Source organism: Dendropsophus ebraccatus, chromosome 11 (assembly GCF_027789765.1).
Source record: "Dendropsophus ebraccatus isolate aDenEbr1 chromosome 11, aDenEbr1.pat, whole genome shotgun sequence".
Taxonomy (NCBI): Eukaryota; Metazoa; Chordata; class Amphibia; order Anura; family Hylidae; genus Dendropsophus; species Dendropsophus ebraccatus.
The window spans coordinates 48,046,650-48,065,274 of record NC_091464.1 but is presented as its reverse complement, the minus strand read 5'-3'; the positions used below and the strand labels follow the sequence as shown (position 1 = coordinate 48,065,274).

The 18,625-nt window shown below is 45.3% G+C and overlaps 1 pseudogene; it reads right to left on the bottom strand.

Moving 5' to 3' along the window:
* Window positions 1-3,060: 3,060 nt before the first annotated feature.
* Window positions 3,061-11,586, bottom strand: LOC138767255 (gastrula zinc finger protein XlCGF57.1-like; annotated as a pseudogene).
* Window positions 11,587-18,625: the final 7,039 nt, after the last annotated feature.

Sequence of the window (18,625 nt, the reverse complement as noted above, 5' to 3'; positions counted from 1 at the left end):
GCTGGCGACTGAACGAGTCTTTGCTAAAACATCTTGGCTGCTGGTATCCGGGAATGTTTCCAACTGAATATGGGCAGTGTTGCTGCCCCATCCACATTGTGGGACGCCCATAAAACTGTATTGCAGGGTAATTGTATTGCCCTTTCCTCCCGTATTAAAAAAGATGCGCAGTCCTGAATTGTAAGCCTCACTCAACAACTACGCTACAAGGAGGAGCATATGGTTCGCCGCCCTACTGTTCCATCTTCTGAGGGAAATTGTGGCTCTGTGTAATTCTTTGAAAGACGAAGCGGTCTTTAAAGCCACCTGCCTGCTCTCTTACACCAAACACAAATATTATGACAGAGCCAATAAGGCTCATACTGTACACTGTTGTCCTCCCAACTGTGAGATCAGACATTGCAGAAGTTCCCCTTTGTGATAAGACAGCGGGTGGCTTGCACTACAACCCTACTCGTATAGCCACTGTCTTCTCAGAGTACTACTCTTCACTATATTCCCTCCCTAGGGACCTCCATGAAAGAGACCCCCTCCTTCAGTCCTATGTGGCTCATTGTAGGTTACAAAAGCTTTCCACGGAGGACTTAGGGGCCTATTCCACGGAGCGATATAATCAGCCGAATCGAGTCGACTCGGATGATTATCGCTCCGTGAAATAAAGAAAACAAACAGCCGATGATCGTGTCATTGGTTGATCGTTTATTTAGGCCCAAACCTAAAATCTTCAGTACCCTCCGAGCATCACTGCGTGGAATAGCGATGTGCTGCGATTCAAGCAGCATACATTACCTAGCAGGGCTTCTCCTCCGCTCCGTCTTTATCCCGGTCCCACACGCAGCAGCAGCTTCGGTGCCGCCTGACTGAGCTGTCAGACCACTCAGCTAATCACAGGCCGGCTGCTTCGGAGTTGATGCTGCGAGCGGGACCGGGATGAAGACAGAGCGGATGAGAAGCCCTGCTAGGTAATGTATGCTGCAAGGACATCGGTAACAATGTCCCTGCAGCCCTCGCTAAACGATCATCAGGCTGTGGAATAGGCCCAGTAAACGAGCGCCGATCTAGCAGATTGGCACTCGTTTACATTAATGATCAGCCCGTGGAATAGGGCCCTTAGACATGCTTAACAGATCCATCTTGGTGGAGGAGATCATGGACATCCCTAAAGATCTGCCTTCAGGAAAATCCCCTGGGCCTGACAGCTTGTCTTATATTTACTATAAGACTTTTTCTGCTCTTTTAGTACCCCCATATGCTTCCTCTCTTTAACTCCTTTCTTAGGAGACAACCAGATCCCCTCTGCTATGATGGACTCGTTTATAACAGTTATTCCTTAACCCCGGAAAAGACCCGTCTGACTCGGCTAGTTACCGACCAATCTCCCTGCTAAATGCAGACTTCAAAATATTCATCAAGATATTGGCGGATAGACGGGTGGCTCTCCTGCCGACTCTCGTGCATGCGGATCAGCGCACACCAGCGAGAGCGATATAGCGTACTAGCTACCACTGTAGCAGACACGCAAAACCTACCCTGCCTGATGTAGATACAAATGTCCCGTTTTTGATGCCCACGCTCCCTGAAGATCCCAGCAAACTGGCTGAAACAATCGTAGGAGGGGGACACAGAGTATGGACTTGGTATCTTAGGGGCAGTAACAAAGGGGTAGCACGGGGTAGGGGCAACCCGATTCACTAAGGGTTAACCCCAAACACCCTGAGCGAGGAGGGAGAGCCGGCATATTTTGACACCGCAGGGAATAACAGGGTCAAAAACGTTGCTATACAAGTTTGGATACGGCTTCTTCCTACACACCACTGGACTTGAAAGCTGAAGGGAGACCATGGAAGGGTGAGATTACCGGTTTATTTCATTTTATCGCTGGTTTTGTTGTCTGTCTGGCGTTGTCCAGTGTTGGTTGAGGAGTAATACCGGTTGGTGATAGCTCCTAAGTGGTTCAGGTGACCACGACTGTGTTTGTCATGTGGGGATTATGTTTTTTTATATATATGGACGTAATAAAAGTTATTTCTTAGTATGTTCACCCCTATCTGTGATACTGGATGCAGATAAAGCCTTAGAAAGGCTGGGCTGGCCTTTTTTACTTCCTACCTCACATGTTTATGGCTTGTCTGGGCTTTTTCTGCAAATTTCTTCAATTGGAAAAACACAAAACCTGCAGTTACTAGGGAGCACGCTTGGTGTGCTATACTCTAATCATACAGAAAATAACTTCAAAACTGCTAAATTGGAGCTCCCTACCATTAACATTTATGGGACTCTGCCAAACGATCAGTTTTTTCCAAACTATTATACCGCCTTCAGACACTGCCCTTACTACTCAAACACTCAGATGTTAAAATCTGAGTGTTCCTCTTCCAACTTTATTACCTGGAAGCAAATGCTTCAGATTACCCTTCTTGCTTTCTAAATAAAGGCCGCTGAATTTCCCCCCCAAAACAAAAAGTTATGGCTAAAACTCTAGTGTGGCAAGCCTATTACCTAGGCTGAATCCCGGAATTCCAGGTGGTACCCGGACTATCTCCTCCTTCCCCACGGACCGGGAAGGCATCAGGAATCAAATGTGGAAGGTTCGACAAGGTTCCAGGTTCGATAGAACTTAGTGACTGTACCACCAGGCCCAGGCTGAAGCACTGGAAGAGGGCCGACCCACCCTTAGTGGGAAGAAACTCCAGCCCCTCCATGACGTGACTCTATTAGAATCAATGGAACCCTATCATAGAGGGGCTAGGGTTTCCTCCCACTAAGGGTGGGTCGGCCCGCCTCCAGTTCTTCGGCCTGGTGGTACAGTCACTTTAAGATTTTTCGATGTTTGATCATCTCTAATCATCATTTTCCGAAAGGATAACAGCATGCTCCAACTGCTCCATTAACAAACCTATGGCATGGAGTTTGGAGTTGCTCGTCAACTATTATATATTGGACCAAAATCATCAGCTATATCTACACTCAATGACCCTGACACCTAAAGAAATCTTATTTCACTCTCTTTAGAGTAGATCAAATAGACTTGGAGAGATACAAGGAATCACAAGCAAAATGTTTCTTCCACAAATGGAGAACTTTTATTGGAACACATTTGGACACCCAAGCAATGTTATGTTGTAATTGGTACTTACATGTTCTAGATTGTGTATCCATGACATTTTTGAATTCTGTGGCTTCTCTCATGTGTGAGTTTTCATATGTTTCAAAAGATTTGCTTTTAGAATAAAACCCTTTCCACATTCTGGGCATGAAAATGGCTTGTCTCCTGTGTGAGTTTTTATATGAGTAACAAGATTTATTTTTTGACTAAAAAATTCCCCACATTTTGAACATGAAAATGGCTTCTATCCTGTGTGAGTTTTTATATGTTTTATAAAATTTGATTTCAGAATAAAACCCTTTCCACATTCCGGACATGAAAATGGCTTCTCTCCAGTGTGAGTTTTTGTATGCGTAACAAGATTAGTTTTCTGACTAAAACATTTCCCACATTCTGAACATGAAAATGGCTTCTCTCCTGTGTGAGTTTTCATATGTTTCAAAAGATTTGATTTCAAAACAAAGCTATTTGCACATTCTGGACATGAAAATGGCTTCTCTCCTGTGTGAGTTTTCATATGAGTAACAAGATTTATTTTCTGACTAAAACATTTCCCACATTCTGAACATGAAAATGGCTTCTCTCCTGTGTGAGTTATTACATGTCTAACAAGAAGTGATTTGTGGGTAAAACAGCTTCCACATTCTGAACATGAAAATGGCTTCTCTCCTGTGTGAATTTTCATATGTTTCAAAAGATTTGGTTTCAGAATAAAACACTTTGCACATTCGGGACATGAAAAAGGCTTCTCTCCTGTGTGTGTTTTTAAATGAGTAATAAGATTTATTTTCTGACTAAAACATTTCCCACATTCTGAACATGAAAATGGCTTCTCCCCTGTGTGAGTTATTAAATGTCTAACAAGAAGTGATTTGTGGGTGAAACATCTTCCACAATCTGAACATGAAAATGGCTTCTCTCCTGTGTGAGTTCTCATATGTTTTACAAGATTTGATTTCAGGTTAAAACATTTTGTACATTCTGGACATGAAAATGGCTTCTCTCCAGTGTGAGTTATTAGATGTCTGACAAGTTGTGATTTCTTACTAAAATATTTCCCACATTCTGAGCAGAACAGCCTCTCTTTTGTGCGAGTTCTTTGGTGTTCCACAAGACTTGAATTTTGCATAAGAGATTTCCCATATTCTGACATTTTATCAGTGTTAAATTTCTCATACATGGAAAATTTTGATTTCTTTTCAAAAATATCTCCACACTCAGATTTAGCAAAAAGGCTGTGTCCAGTGCTTTTTCTGTCAAATTGTGATTGATCATCCTTTACTTTAAAATTGGAAGATAAAATAAGATGTCCAGGAGATCCTCCCACCCCAGTCTCACCTGGAAAAAGAAATAAAATTCAATCCAAACAAAACAAAACAAAAATAATAATAAAGAAAGCACACAGGTTTCAGGTTTTCTAAGCAAGAAGTAAGGTCATGTGTCAGTAACATGCAGTCATGCTAGGGCTGGGCGATAATGGCCTAAATCAATATCGCGGTTTATCGCACATGTAGCTGCGGTAACGATAATTGAACGATAATTATGACACGCCCCTTTGTAAGCCACACCCACTTGTCTGTGCCAAACTCAGGATATTTTGTTTAAAAAAAAATTAACTTTCTGAGCAGCAACACAAGGCTGTGAAATTAGTCTATTTGTCATTATTAGGGGTCTCAGCAGAGTTAGGGTATGTTCACATCTTGTTTTTCTCCACACATCGGGCTACACGTCAGGAATCAGTGAAAAAAGGATGTGGACGCACAGCCCGACGTGCGGGCGATGGCCACATTGACTTTAATGAGCAGGACGGAGTCATTATGTGACTGTGTTCTACTCATTTGCTGGACGTACACGGCTTTTGTGCAAGACTCAAAAGAGTGGTCAACCAGATCCTGCACAACAGCCGTGTACGTCCGGCAAATGAGCAGAACACAGACACGTAATGACTCCGTCCTGCTCATTAAAGTCAATGTGGTCGTCATGTGGCTGTCGTCCGCACGTCCGCATCCTTTTTTTCACTGATTCCTGACGTGTAGCCCGACGTGTGGAGAAAAATGAGATGTGAACATACCCTTATACAGCTCTATACACACAGGAGGGGGGACAGGTCTGTATACACACACAGGAGGGGGGACAGGTCTGTATACACACACAGGAGGGGGGACAGGTCTGTATGCACACACAGGAGGTGGGGACAGGTCTGTATACACACACAGGAGGTGGGGACAGGTCTGTATACACACAGGAGGGGGGACAGGTCTGTATACACACACAGGAGGGGGGACAGGTCTGTATACACACACAGGAGGTGGGGACAGGTCTGTATACACACACAGGAGGGGGGACAGGTCTGTATACACACACAGGAGGTGGGGACAGGTCTGTATACACACACAGGAGGGGGGACAGGTCTGTATACACACAGGAGACAACTGAGACAGCTCTGCTATGCTCTGTGTACATAGAGAACTGAGAAACCGCTGCCTCCTTTAGCCTCTGCCTCGGGTGTCAGTGATAAGAGACGAGCACGGCAGCTAAACAAGACAGCGGCTCCTCCGTGCAGTAACCTGCTGCTACACAGACACTGTCCCATCAATCCTTATCTGACCTGGGGGAGATGATCTACAACCCTGTGGCTGGAGAGTGTACCTCCCGGAGACTGGTGACGGGGGAGGGCTGTGTGGACGGCAGCGGCACATAGTAGGAAGAGGTTACCTCATGAGAGCTGCTGTTAGTTACACAGAGGGGGAGAGTTGTGGCTGCGCACAGTGACTGGAGCCTCTGGAACCGCTCTGGCTCCAGGTCACTGCTCTGCGCGGCAATTGCCCTGTTTGAAAAGACGGGTCCCGGCAGTGACAGGAGGGGGAGGGGGCAGAGCGGTCACGGTCCTCGGCTCTGTGCTGCATGCGCTTACCGGGGAGAGAGGCCCAGGCGGGGAGCGCAGGACACTTAGAGGCTGCATTTGGCCAATGATCCCTCATTCGATCTGCTGCAGCCACATCCTGCCTGGCTGCCGGCATCCCTGCGTCGCTGCTCAGCACACAAACATGTGAAATACCGCAGATACCGTCCTGGCAAAGTTGAGGTCGGTTAACCGACGCCAGAGACGGTATCGGTATTTTCACGGTATACCGCCCAGCCCTAAGTCATGCCCATATAAACACACAAAAAAATTAAATTATTTCCATTAAACGTGGTCAGTTTAAAATAAAAAGAAAGAAAATCTATGAATTTTTGGCCTTTGGGGTCCTGATTACATTTGCACTTAAGGCTGGGTTCACACTACGTATATTTCAGTCAGTATTGTGGTCCTCATATTGCAACCAAAACCAGGAGTGGATTAAAAACACAGGATCTGTCCACACAATGCTGAAATTGAGTGGATGGCGGCCATTTAATGACAAATATTTGCTGTTATTTTAAAACAACGTCTGTTGTATTGAAATAATGGCCGTTATTTACTGTTATATGGCGGCCATCCACTCAATTTCAACATTGTGTGAACAGATCCTTTCTGTGTTTTTAATCCACTCCTGGTTTTGGTTGCAATATGAGGACCACAATACTGCCTGAAATATACGTAGTGTGAACCCAGCCTTAGGGTACAAACACACACACCGTATACGCAGCAGATTTGATGGTGCAGTTTTGATGCTGTGTTCAGTTATTTAGATCTAATCTGCTGCGTATCGCAGCAGTTAATACGCTACGTATACGGTGTGTGTGTTTGTACCCTTATGATGATTTTAAAACCTTACAATTCTGATCATTGAGATAACTAAGAATTGCTCCTCTTAGAAAATCTTTTACCCTGAATTTTTTGATCATCTTTTCAATATTAGCAGTAGAGATGAGCGGAACTCAAACATGCTCGAGACCAATCATTTAACATTTGAATACCGGTGGCAGAAGGAGTTGGATGTAGCCCTAGGGAGTCTTTTAAAACATGGACATAGCCTAAGGCCTATGGCTGTATTCAGATTTTCCTGGACTCCCTAGGGGCGCATCCAACTTCTTAAGCCACCGGAATATAAATGTTGAACAATTGGCTTTAAGCATGCTTGAGTTGCACTCATCTCTAATTAGCATCAAAATTGTTAAGTCATGTGGATCAGACCCTATATAACATTCCTAAAATATTGGAAATAAGGATCTAGTTTTATTGTCCTACAACATCTAAACGGATAAATAAATTGTCTTCACAAAAAATATCCTAGTGTTTTGTGTTTGCAGCTCCTATACAGATCTACGGGTTTTCATTGTTACATTATATGTCAGTAGGGTTAGAGGTTGAACTTGATGGACTTTTTTTCAATATATTTATCTATACATTATACATCTCCTCCACTGAAAAACAGGTAGAAGATTGTAAACATAATAAGTATGAAAGGCTCTCACCATTCTCTGACACCGATATGGGGGTCTCAGGGTCACTCGTTGTTCCTCCATAACTTTCCTGCAATGATCTCACATTATGGATCTGGGAATAAAACAAAGAGAGACCTTAGATTATCTTTAATCTAGGACTAAAACCAACAATTTCATAATTTCTTTCTGCAGAGGAAAATTTACCACTAGGAAAAATAACCAGCAGAAAAGTAACCACTAGGACAGAGATTAGTCAATGCTGCAGAAACTTGGGACAAGGCTCTACCTTCTTCAAATTCATATGCGTAAACCTCCACAATGAAAGACAGTGTTCAGCTTGTGCCAGAAACAAAAGGTTTAAGGGTATGTTCACACTGAGTAAATGTGGCGGAATTTCCGCAACGGAATCGCACGGCCTCAGTGTCCCATAGATAACGTATAGCAAGCAAAGGTCAAAAGGTCAGGAGTAAGGTACAAAATGAGAATACAAGCCTAGGTCAGAAAACACCAGCAGAGGTCAGGAACACAGAAGATCAGTACACAGGAATAGCGATGAAGTAGGCAAGCCAAAACTATCACAGAAAGCTATGAGATAGATGCCCGTTCAAACTTTGTGCTTGATGTCACTCCAGAAAGCTGGGCCATCTGTGACTGACCTGACACTATGGAGTTCCTGATATCACGCCCCCTAGAGGTGACTAGATCCTGGTATCCCGATGTGCTTGCTGTTAAAGAGGCGACACAGACTAAGCAGGAACATGGCAAGGTAAGTCCCTGACAAGAGGATTCGGATTCATGTACCTGATGATCCAGTGGGATTTCTTCCTCCTCTTCCTTCTTACAATCCTGGGGATATAGAGGACAGGGACATCTCTCTGGTGGATTTCTACTACTGGATCCATCTATAGGAAATAATCACAGTGACTGAATACATTGTATATATGTGATGATCAGATGATGGGGGATCCAGGAGATCCATAACCCTAGTGTTTCCTCTCCTCTTACCTGGTGATGGGAGGGACTGATGATCCTCCATGATGACATCCTTGTACAGATCCTTGTGTCCTTCTATATACTCCCACTCCTCCATGGAGAAATAGACAGAGACATCCTGACACCTTATAGGAACCTGACACAGACAATGATACAATTATCCTCCAGACCCCTCACCCCTTGGTGTTATTGTATAATGTCCCAGCATTCCCAGCAGCATTGCTCACCTCTCCAGTCAGCAGCTCAGTGATCCTGGAGGTAAGTTCTAGAATCTTCTGCTCATGTATCAGTGACTGAGGTGGAGGCTCGGTGATGGGGCTCTGGGTCCTGCTCCAGCCTCCTGACCTGACACCAGGGGGCGTCACACACTCACCAGACCCCTTCTTCACTACTGTGTAATCCTGTGTATGGTGACACTGATCACTACAGAGAGTCTAACAATCCTTCCCCTCCAGTCATTTACCTGCTTTACTAATAGAGATACAAGTGATGTCATGTGAGACTCTCACCTGTCCAGTTATCCAGTAGATTATCTCTAGGGTGAGGTCTAATATCCTTCCCGCCATGTGTTCTCTCTTCTTCTTCATCCTTGGTGGGTGATTTTCAAGAATAGTCATCATCCTTAAAAGGAAAACTGTAGTTATAAGAGTCCTGTCCCTAAAGTACCTGAGGGAAAAAAAGATTTTGTGCTGAATGTCATTTTATATAAAAATAAGTGTGTCACAAATTGTCAATTGTAAAGGACTATGGATATTCATATAACTGGAGTATCTGTAGGATGAGGTCTTATATATATATCTAGTGTTAAGTGGAAATGCTGAACTGTTCGGAATAGACAATGTTCTATGAACCTAAACAGTTTGGCATCTCAACACTCCTTACAATTGTGTTCTCTTATCCATCCTTGATGGGTGTGACTCTTAGGGTCCTATTCCATGGGCCGATGGGGATCTGATCAATAATGTAAATGTCGTTTACTAGGCCTATTCCACGGCCCGATAATCATTTAGAGAGGGCTGCAGGGACATTGTTACCGATGTCCTTGCAGCCCTTGTTTAAACCTCATACTTTACCTATCCAAGCTGCAGGTCTTCTCCTGCACTCCTTCTCTCCCGGTCCCGCGCGCAGCAGCAGCTTCGGAGCGGCCTGTCTGAGCTAGCAGACTGCTCAGCCAATCACTGGCCGATGATTAACTTAGCGGTCTGTCAGCTCAGACAGGCCGCTCCGAAGATGCTGCTGCGCACGGGGATGGGAGAGAAGGAGCACAGGAGAAGACCTGCAGCTTGGATAGGTAAAGTATGAGGTTTTTAAATCGTCGGCCGCCCGCAGCGCAAGGCTATTCCTCGCAGCGATGCACGGTCGGTGCCCGATGACACGATCATCGGCTGATCGTTGTCTCTATTCCACTGAGCGAATTGGCCGATTATCGCTTCATGGAACAGGCCCCTTAGAGTCCCAATATGATCTACAGTAAAAGCTATTTGAAATGACATTCAAAACTACATTAAGGCTAGATTCACACATAACGGATCTGCAGCAGATTTCTCGATGTGAGTTTGCAGTGAAATCCACTGCGAATCCCTTACTGTCTTTCTGAATAGGGTTACAAACTCAAGCTATGTTCACACTACGTAAAAGTACGGCCGTTGTTGCCATCAGCAACAACGGACGTACTTTGTGCGGTGTGGACATAGCCTTATCTTCTGTGGGATCCCAGCACATTGTATACGCTCCGGCCGGGATCCCGTACCCCGCAAATAACTAACATGCCAGTTTTCTGCCGCTGCAATTCAATGGCCGCCTGCTTCATTGTGTGCTGTGGGAGGGGCTGATGCGGGCACAAGCTGATGCGCCCGCATCAGAACCCTGCGGCCAAAAGATCATCCGGCCGGTACTGCAGAACCGGCCGGGATAATCCTTGCAAAGTGGATTTTTCATCCCGCTGCAAGTATGTAAACGCCGGCCCCCTTAACCCACGGCAGCCTGGTGCATACATTACCTGTTCCCCCTCTGGCTTCAGGACAGTGCACTGATTGGCTAAGAAGGACGTCAAGATGCCAGGAGCCACAGGAGGAGGCCAGAGCATGGACCAGGTACGCTTTACATACTCACAGCAGGATGAAGATTCCGCTGTATGTAACCCTATTCAGAATAACAGTAAGGGATTCACAGCCAATTTTGCTGCAAACTCGCAGAGTGAAATCCGCTGCAGATCCATTACGTGTGAATCTAGCCTAATAAGTAATCTTCTATGGGGGAGGTCTTCTCATTTAAGATGGTCAGTATGTATGTATATATATATATATATATATATATATATATATATATATATATATATATATATATAGTGGAACTGGAAATCAGTCACAAGAACTGTGTTCTGGAAAGGAGGGTCTTATGGAGAGATGTCACTGTATTATCAGCCAGCCTACGGATACATATTGCAGTGTACTATATATACATCTCATATCTCCATTACTCCAAAGTAATGTCCTAATAATCCTACCCAGTGAGAAGTGTCTATCCAATACTGATCTGTTCTACAGAAGGTCTCCTTCCACTGCCCACCATTTCCCCCAACTTTATCTAATCCCAGATTATAGAAAATCACTGCAGCAGTACATTCCCTACAAGGGGTTATCCCAGACATTAAAGGGGTTATCCAGCGCTACAAAAACATGGCCACTTTCCCCCTACTGTTGTCTCCAGTTCAGGTGCAGTTTGCAATTAAGCTCCATTTACTTCAATGGAACGGAGTTTCAAAACCCCACCCAAACTGGACACAACAGTAGGGGGAAAGTGGCCATGTTTTTGTAGCGTTGGATAACCCCTTTAATTGCAAACCACACCTGAACTGGAGACACGGGGGGGGGAGGGGGGGGAGTGGCCATGTTTTTGTAGTGCTGGATAACCCCTTTAAGAAGTGATAAAAGTGCTACAGAAAGTGAATATACACATAACTAAATATACATCACTACCTGGCTGTGTTTGTGTTGCTTTCTGTCTCTTCTCCTCCTCATTGTGCAGTAACACTTCCTAGTGGGGGAGGGAGTAGTTCTCTGCCGGCTCTTCCACCTCCCTCCCATCTGCATCTCAGTCACTAGCTGCATCCCCTCCTACTACACCCCAGCATCTGTGTCCTGCCCAATCCTCCTCTGGTCACATGACTCCTCTCCCTCCACCTCTGGTCACATGACTCTTCTCCCTCCACCTTCTTCTCTGGTCACATGACTCCTCTCCTTCCACCTCCTCTGGTCACATGACTCCTCTCCCTCCACCTCCTCCTCTGATCACATGACTCCTCTCCCTCCACACTTCCTATCTTGCTGGGTTATCTCCACTCTCTGTAACCAGCTGGAGTCTTAGTAAACTGCACAAGTATCAGCTACAGACATAGGCATACACAATAGTTTCCCCTCCCTGAGCTCAGTTATGTTTATAGGTAACACATTACTAATGATTTCCTGCCCTGCTGCATGATTCTCAAACCATCCAATAGGCTCAGTAAGCAAGTGCCAATCTGGTAGCCAGAGGATTTCATCAAAGACCCACTGCAGTGTAAAAAAAGAAGCTGGGTGCTGCCAGTGCTCAAGCATTCAGAGACATCCCCTCCATGTGTGATTCCATCCCAGGTCAGGTGTATTAAAGGGGAACTCCGGATAAGAAAACGTGTTTTCTATTAAAAATACATTAAGGGTACGTTCACACTTACCGGTTCCGCAGCTGATTTTCAGCTGCAGATCTGCAGCAGATCCGCAGCAGATTTAATTTAAATAACTGAACACAGCATCAGATCTGCACCATCAAATCTGCTGTGGATCCTGTAGGCTGCGGATACACTGCAGTGGGTCTATGAGGAAATCCTCTGGCTGCTCTGGCTACCAGATTGCCACTTACTTACTGAGCCTATTAGATGGCTTGAGAATCATGCACCCTTAAAGTTATATAGATGTGTCTATACAATGTATTACCGTATCTGTACGGTTCTGCCACACTGGTAGCTGATAGAAATCCAGGAAGTGAAAAAAAAAGTGCCAATCCACATTGTCTCCTGCTCCTTCTGCTCTCCCCCCCTTAGGAGACAAATATTCCATGCCTCTGTCTCACATTGTGTGTTTGCTGAGCACAGGCTGATGATGCAGACAGGGGGCAGGGCGTGATGACACAGGAGGCGGGGCTGCATCCCCCAATCCCCTGAGTGATTCGCCATCTCTGACCGGCCAGAAGCAGGTGCAGCACTAATTTTACTGATTGTGTGGGTTGGGGACATTGATGGTCAGCTGAGGGAAAGCATTGCATTCTGGGAAATGCTAAACCAGGAAAGACAGAAACACAATACAGAGCAAAAAAAAAACCAAACAAATGGATTTTTGGTAGTTTCAAGACTGGGATAGACAGGTAAGTAATGCTATATGCTTCTGCAGAAGTTTCATTTTTTTAACTTCTACCTGGAGTACCCCTTTAACTATCCTGGTAGGTCCAGTGGTAATAAAGCTTAAAGAGGACCTGTCACCCCCTGTGCCGGGGTGACAGGCTCCTTACCCCCTGCTAGATCCCCCTATACTCACCTAATCGCGCCGGGTCCCGCTTCCTGATGCGGTCGGGTCACAGAGATATCAGCTCCCGAAACCCGGCGCGCGCGCACACAGAGTCCGACGCTCATAGAGAATGAATGGGGAGTCCGATGCTCCGTCATTCTTTATGGGCATCGGACTCTCCTGTGAGCGCGCGCGCCGGGCTTCGGGAGCTGAAATCTCTGTGACCCGACCGCATCAGGAAGCGGGACCCGGCGGGATCACGTAAGTATAGGGCGCTCTAACGGGGGGTCGGGAGCCTGTCACCCCGACACGGGGGGTGACAGGTATCCTTTAAAGCTTAAACTTGCAGCGCCGTGCCTAACGGCAGTGGCCTACAGTATCTGTGCTCTAACTTTGCACCACCCCTATGTCCCCCCTCCCCACCCTCTTCATCATCAGGAATGCCCCTAGAACATTTTCTCCATGCTGAACACTGCACAGGTGCCTTAATGATCCAGCCCATGTACCGGGCTGACACAGCTGATGAATAGTAGAAAATCTGCCTGGAGCATTACTAATGTTGAGGAGGGCGGGGAGGAGGGACAGAGAGGTTGTGCCAGCCTAATGCATACACAATCTAGGCCACACCCATAGGGCACGGGCTGCAAGTTTAAAAGTTGTTTTTTAGGACAATAACTGCATCACCTGACAAATGGACCACAGTAAAAATCTTGGATTAAAAGCAGCTATCCGAAGGTACAAGTGGTTTGGAGGTGCAGATTGTGGGTACAGAGTCGCTTTAACCCCTTCATCTGCTCCCGCTCTCTGTTTCCATTACCTCTCTCCTGCACGGGTCCCGACTTCCTGCTCTGCCGCCCAGCCAATCAGTGTGTTGCCCAACCACAGCCACTGATTGGCTGGGCGGCAGAGCAGGACACCGGGACCCTTGCAGGAGAGAGGTAATGTTTACATAGGGCGGGAGCAGATGAAGGGGTTAAGGGGTCGGCTGCATTACATACTCGCAGCGGTGTGAAAGACGGCTGCGAGTGTGTGGTCGGAGGGACCTGCAAGGACCTTGGCTCGTAGTGGACCTCACTGCTAAACTCGCAGCGAGATTTCCACTGCGAGTCATTAGGTGTGAACATACCCCAAGCAATTGCGTATTTTAACGCAGAACTATTGTATAAAGCCAACCTGCGTTTTGCCTGCTTATTTTTAAGACTGATTCACGCAGCAAATACGTCAAGTGGGTTTGTACCCTTAATGTCAATTTTTATGGTTATCGATTAAATGAGAGTATCTGTAGCATGAGGTACATTATATCATTAATGTTGTGTTCTCTTCATCCTTGATAGGTGTGACTATGAGAGTCCTAATATAATCTACAGTAAACCCTCAAACTACATGAATAAGTAATCCTCTAAGGGGGTGGTCTTCTCACAGAAAATGGTCAGTATGTATTATATATGGTGGAACATTAGTCACCAGAAATCTGCATAAGAGTGTGATCTTTTGGAGAGATGTCACTGTATTACTCAGGATACATATTGCAGTGTACTACATACAGTATCCAGATCTAATATCTCACACAACTATACATCTCATATCTCCATTACCCCAACGTAATGTCCTACCAACCCTCCTCACACAGGAGTATCTGTATCCAATACCGATCTGCCCTACAGAAGTTCCCAGTCCACCATTACCCTCCACTTTATATAATCCAGAACATAAGACTTTACTGCAGCAGTACATTGTCCTAAAGGTGTTATCCGAGACATTACATAGTTTACATAGTTAATACGGTTGAAAAAAGACACATGTCCATCAAGTTCAACCATTAACAAGTCATAAAAGTGTGTGTATGGGGGGGGGGCAGTGTGTATGGGGGGGCAGATAGGGGTAGTAGTGTGTGTATGGGGGGCAGATGGGGGTAGTAGTGTGTGTATGGGGGGGGCAGATGGGGGTAGTAGTGTGTATGGGGGGGCAGATGGGGGTAGTAGTGTGTATGGGGGGCAGATGGGGGTAGTAGTGTGTGTATGGGGGAGCAGATGGGGGCAGTAGTGTGTGTATGGGGGAGCAGATGGGGGCAGTAGTGTGTGTATGGGGGGGCAGATGGGGGTAGTAGTGTGTGTATGTGGGGGGCAGATGGGGAAGTAGTGTGTGTATGGGGGTCAGATGGGGGGTAGTAGTGTGTGTATGGGGGGTCAGATAGGGGTAGTGGTGTGTGTATGGGGGGTCAGATGGTGGTAGTAGTGTGTGTATGGGGGTCAGATAGGGGTAGTAGTGTGTGTATGGGGGGTCAGATGGTGGTAGTAGTGTGCGTATGGGGGTCAGGTGGGGGTAGTGTGTGTAGGGGGGGTCAGGTGGGGGTAGTGTGTGTGTGTGTGTAGGGGGAGTCAGGTGGGGGTAGTGTGTGTAGGGGGGGTCAAGTGGGGTAGTGTGTGTGTAGGGGGGGTAAGGTGGGATAGTGTGTGTAGGGGGACTTTATTACTATGGTGGGTACAGTAGGTGCTATATTACTATATAGGGGGCACAGCAGTGGGGGCATTTTTACTATGGGGGACACAGCAGGGGGCATTATTACTATATTTGGGTGCACGGCAGGGACATTATTACTATATGGGGCACAGCATGGACATTATTACTATATGGAGGCACAGCAGGAGACATTACTACTATATGAGGGGCACAGCAGGAGGCGTTACTACTATATTGGGGCACAGCAGGAAGCATTATTACTATATTGAGGCACAGCAGGAGACATTATTACTATATGGGGGCACAGCAGGGACATTATTACTATATGGGGCACAGCCTGGACATTATTACTATATGGAGGCACAGCAGGAGACATTACTACTATATGAGGGGCACAGCAGGAGGCGTTACTACCATATTGGGGCACAGCAGGAAGCATTATTACTATATTTAGGCACAGCAGGAGACATTATTACTATATGGAGGGCACAGCAGGAGACATTACTATATGGAGGGCACAGCAGGAGGCATTATTACTATATAGAGGGCACAGCAGGAGACATTATTATTATATGGAGAGCACAGCAGGGGACATTATTACTATATGTGGGCACAGCAGGAGACATTATTACTATATGGGAGCATAGCAGGGGACATTATTACTATATGGAGGCACAGTAGGGGCATTTAACAATGAGGGATGGCACAGCAGGGAGCATTATTACTATATTTGGGTGCACAGCAGGGGGGCTATTCTATACGGGAATAATGCACAGCGGGGTATTCTATATGGGGATGCTGCACAGCAGGGGGGGTTATTCTATATGGGAATGCTGCACATCAGGGGGGTTATTCTATAGGGGAATGCTGTACAGCAGGAGGGCTATTCTATATAGAGAGGATGCTGAGCAGGGGGGCTATTCTATTTGGAGGCACAGTTGAGGCCTATAATTTATGCAGACACAGAGGGAAGGGGGGGGCTACAACTATGTGGGGTTAGAGAGAAGGCCTATACTATGTGAGCACAGATAGGTTTCCTATGTGCCCTATATGCCCTAATTACTGTGTGTGCTGGAGCAAGGAGCCTAAAATGTTTTTCCTGGCAGATTCTGAAGAGAAGGGGGTTATGGCTTGGGCTGAATGGAAAATAAAGAGAAAAGTGAGCGAATCTGATCAGAGAAGACGTCAACTGTCACAATTTCAAGTACTAGCCTATGTGATCATCTATTTTTTTTTTTAAAGTTATACACACACATACAGTATATAGTGTGTGTGTAACGTCACTGCAGAAGTCAACTCAGGGGGCCCGTGCAACAGATGTTTTAAGACCCTAGCAACACCCCTGTTCCAAACTATATAATTTTTCCTACAAACTATCACTTCTGTTGGACTATTTATTATTACTGCTTTATTTAATCTGAATTTGTATATGTCAAATTATTTTATTTATTTCTCTGTCTCATTACCTAATAAAATGTAATAAAATATTATTGGGGGAAAAAAATGGAATTCCAACATATAGGTAGTGCCATGTTTTTAGTGTATAGCGGAAGCCATGCCAGGAGGTGTTGTAGGAAATACACCAGGAGGTTTTGTAATGATAATACCAGGAGTTGTCGTAATAGTAATACCAGGAGGTGTTGTAATAGTAATACCAGGAGGTGTTGTAATAGTAATACCAGGAGGTGTTGTAATGTAGTGTATAGCGGAAGCTATGCCAGGAGGTGTTCAGGAGTATAACCAGGAGGTGTTGTAATAGTAATACCAGGAGGTGTTGTAATACTAATACCAGGAGGTGTTGTAATGTAGTGTATAGCGGAAGCTATGCCAGGAGGTGTTCAGGAGTATAACCAGGAGGTGTTGTAATAGTAATACCAGGAGGTGTTGTAATAGTAATACCAGGAGGTGTTGTAATGTAGTGTATAGCGGAAGCCATGCCAGGAGGTGTTCAGGAGTATAACCAGGAGGTGTTGCGCTCCGCTCAAACAATTGACATGAGTGGAGAGTGGAGGCGTGCGAGACATCATATTGAGACGGTGAGGCAGGCGGGATTTTGAACGAGTCTGCGGTGCGGGTTCTGCGTGGAATTTCCAAATGTTTTGCTCAGTGTGAACGGGCCTTAATACTGTAGGCAAAATGGAAGAAATAAATACCCGGCACTGCCTTGTGATGCTCCTCTCTGCACCTAAATGGAATTCAGCTCTTGCTTGAAAAATAAAACCCAGGTGGTTCTCAGCTTTTCGTAAAGTTCACAAAGTCCTGCAGGAACAGAAGCGTAAAGCAGTGACCCTCTGGGATAAAAGTGCAAAATGTGTTCATTCCATTAATGACGCAAAACAGCAGCAGTGTATAGAACAAAGAAAGAGACACTCCACAGATATGGAGCAATGCTCGTTTCACACTTCTATTTCTGCAAAACATTTAATATTGTATTCACACCAAAACAGTGTTGCCTAGGCATTGATTGTCTTGACGTTTGGTTGGTTCTTGTTAGCTGCATCTGAGTGATGTAATGGTGTTGTTTTTCACCAGCATGTGGACATAACTGACTAATTTTAAAATTTTAAATAAAAGTCAAGTTTTACATTTCCCCCTCTTAAATTCTGCTCAGGAAAAAAGCCCCCTGTGAGTCACTGGATGTAACAATAATTACTTGCACAGTCTGCAGAACTATCGCAACACTATTATCTGCTACTATTATCTGCTACTATGGTCACTGTACAGAAGTAGTGTTGGTCTATGTACAGAGGTTTTATCCAGTAGAAATTTTGGGATAATATTTTCCAACTATGTGGTGATATGGGGGGGGGGGGGGTTGAGAACATGAAGGCCCTTTTAACAAGTGGCACAGACACTAAAGTTGTTCAATGAACACACATTACATCATCTGCTGACGTAGCCACACAGTAAAAGGCTTTCAGTATGGTAATCACGCACTGAAGGGTCTGTCACCCAGGAATTCTGTGCAGTAGGCATGCACTAATGGGCTAACTGCAGCAACCCGTTTTTTCCAATTAAAATTATTTTGATTTTAACAGGCACAGATTGCATAACAGTCCCAAGACTTTTCACAATTAGCCACACTCTAGTTCCATTAATGCAGGAAACACTTTAATTTTATTTCAACAGGCACAGATTGCGTCAGTGGGCAGAAACATTT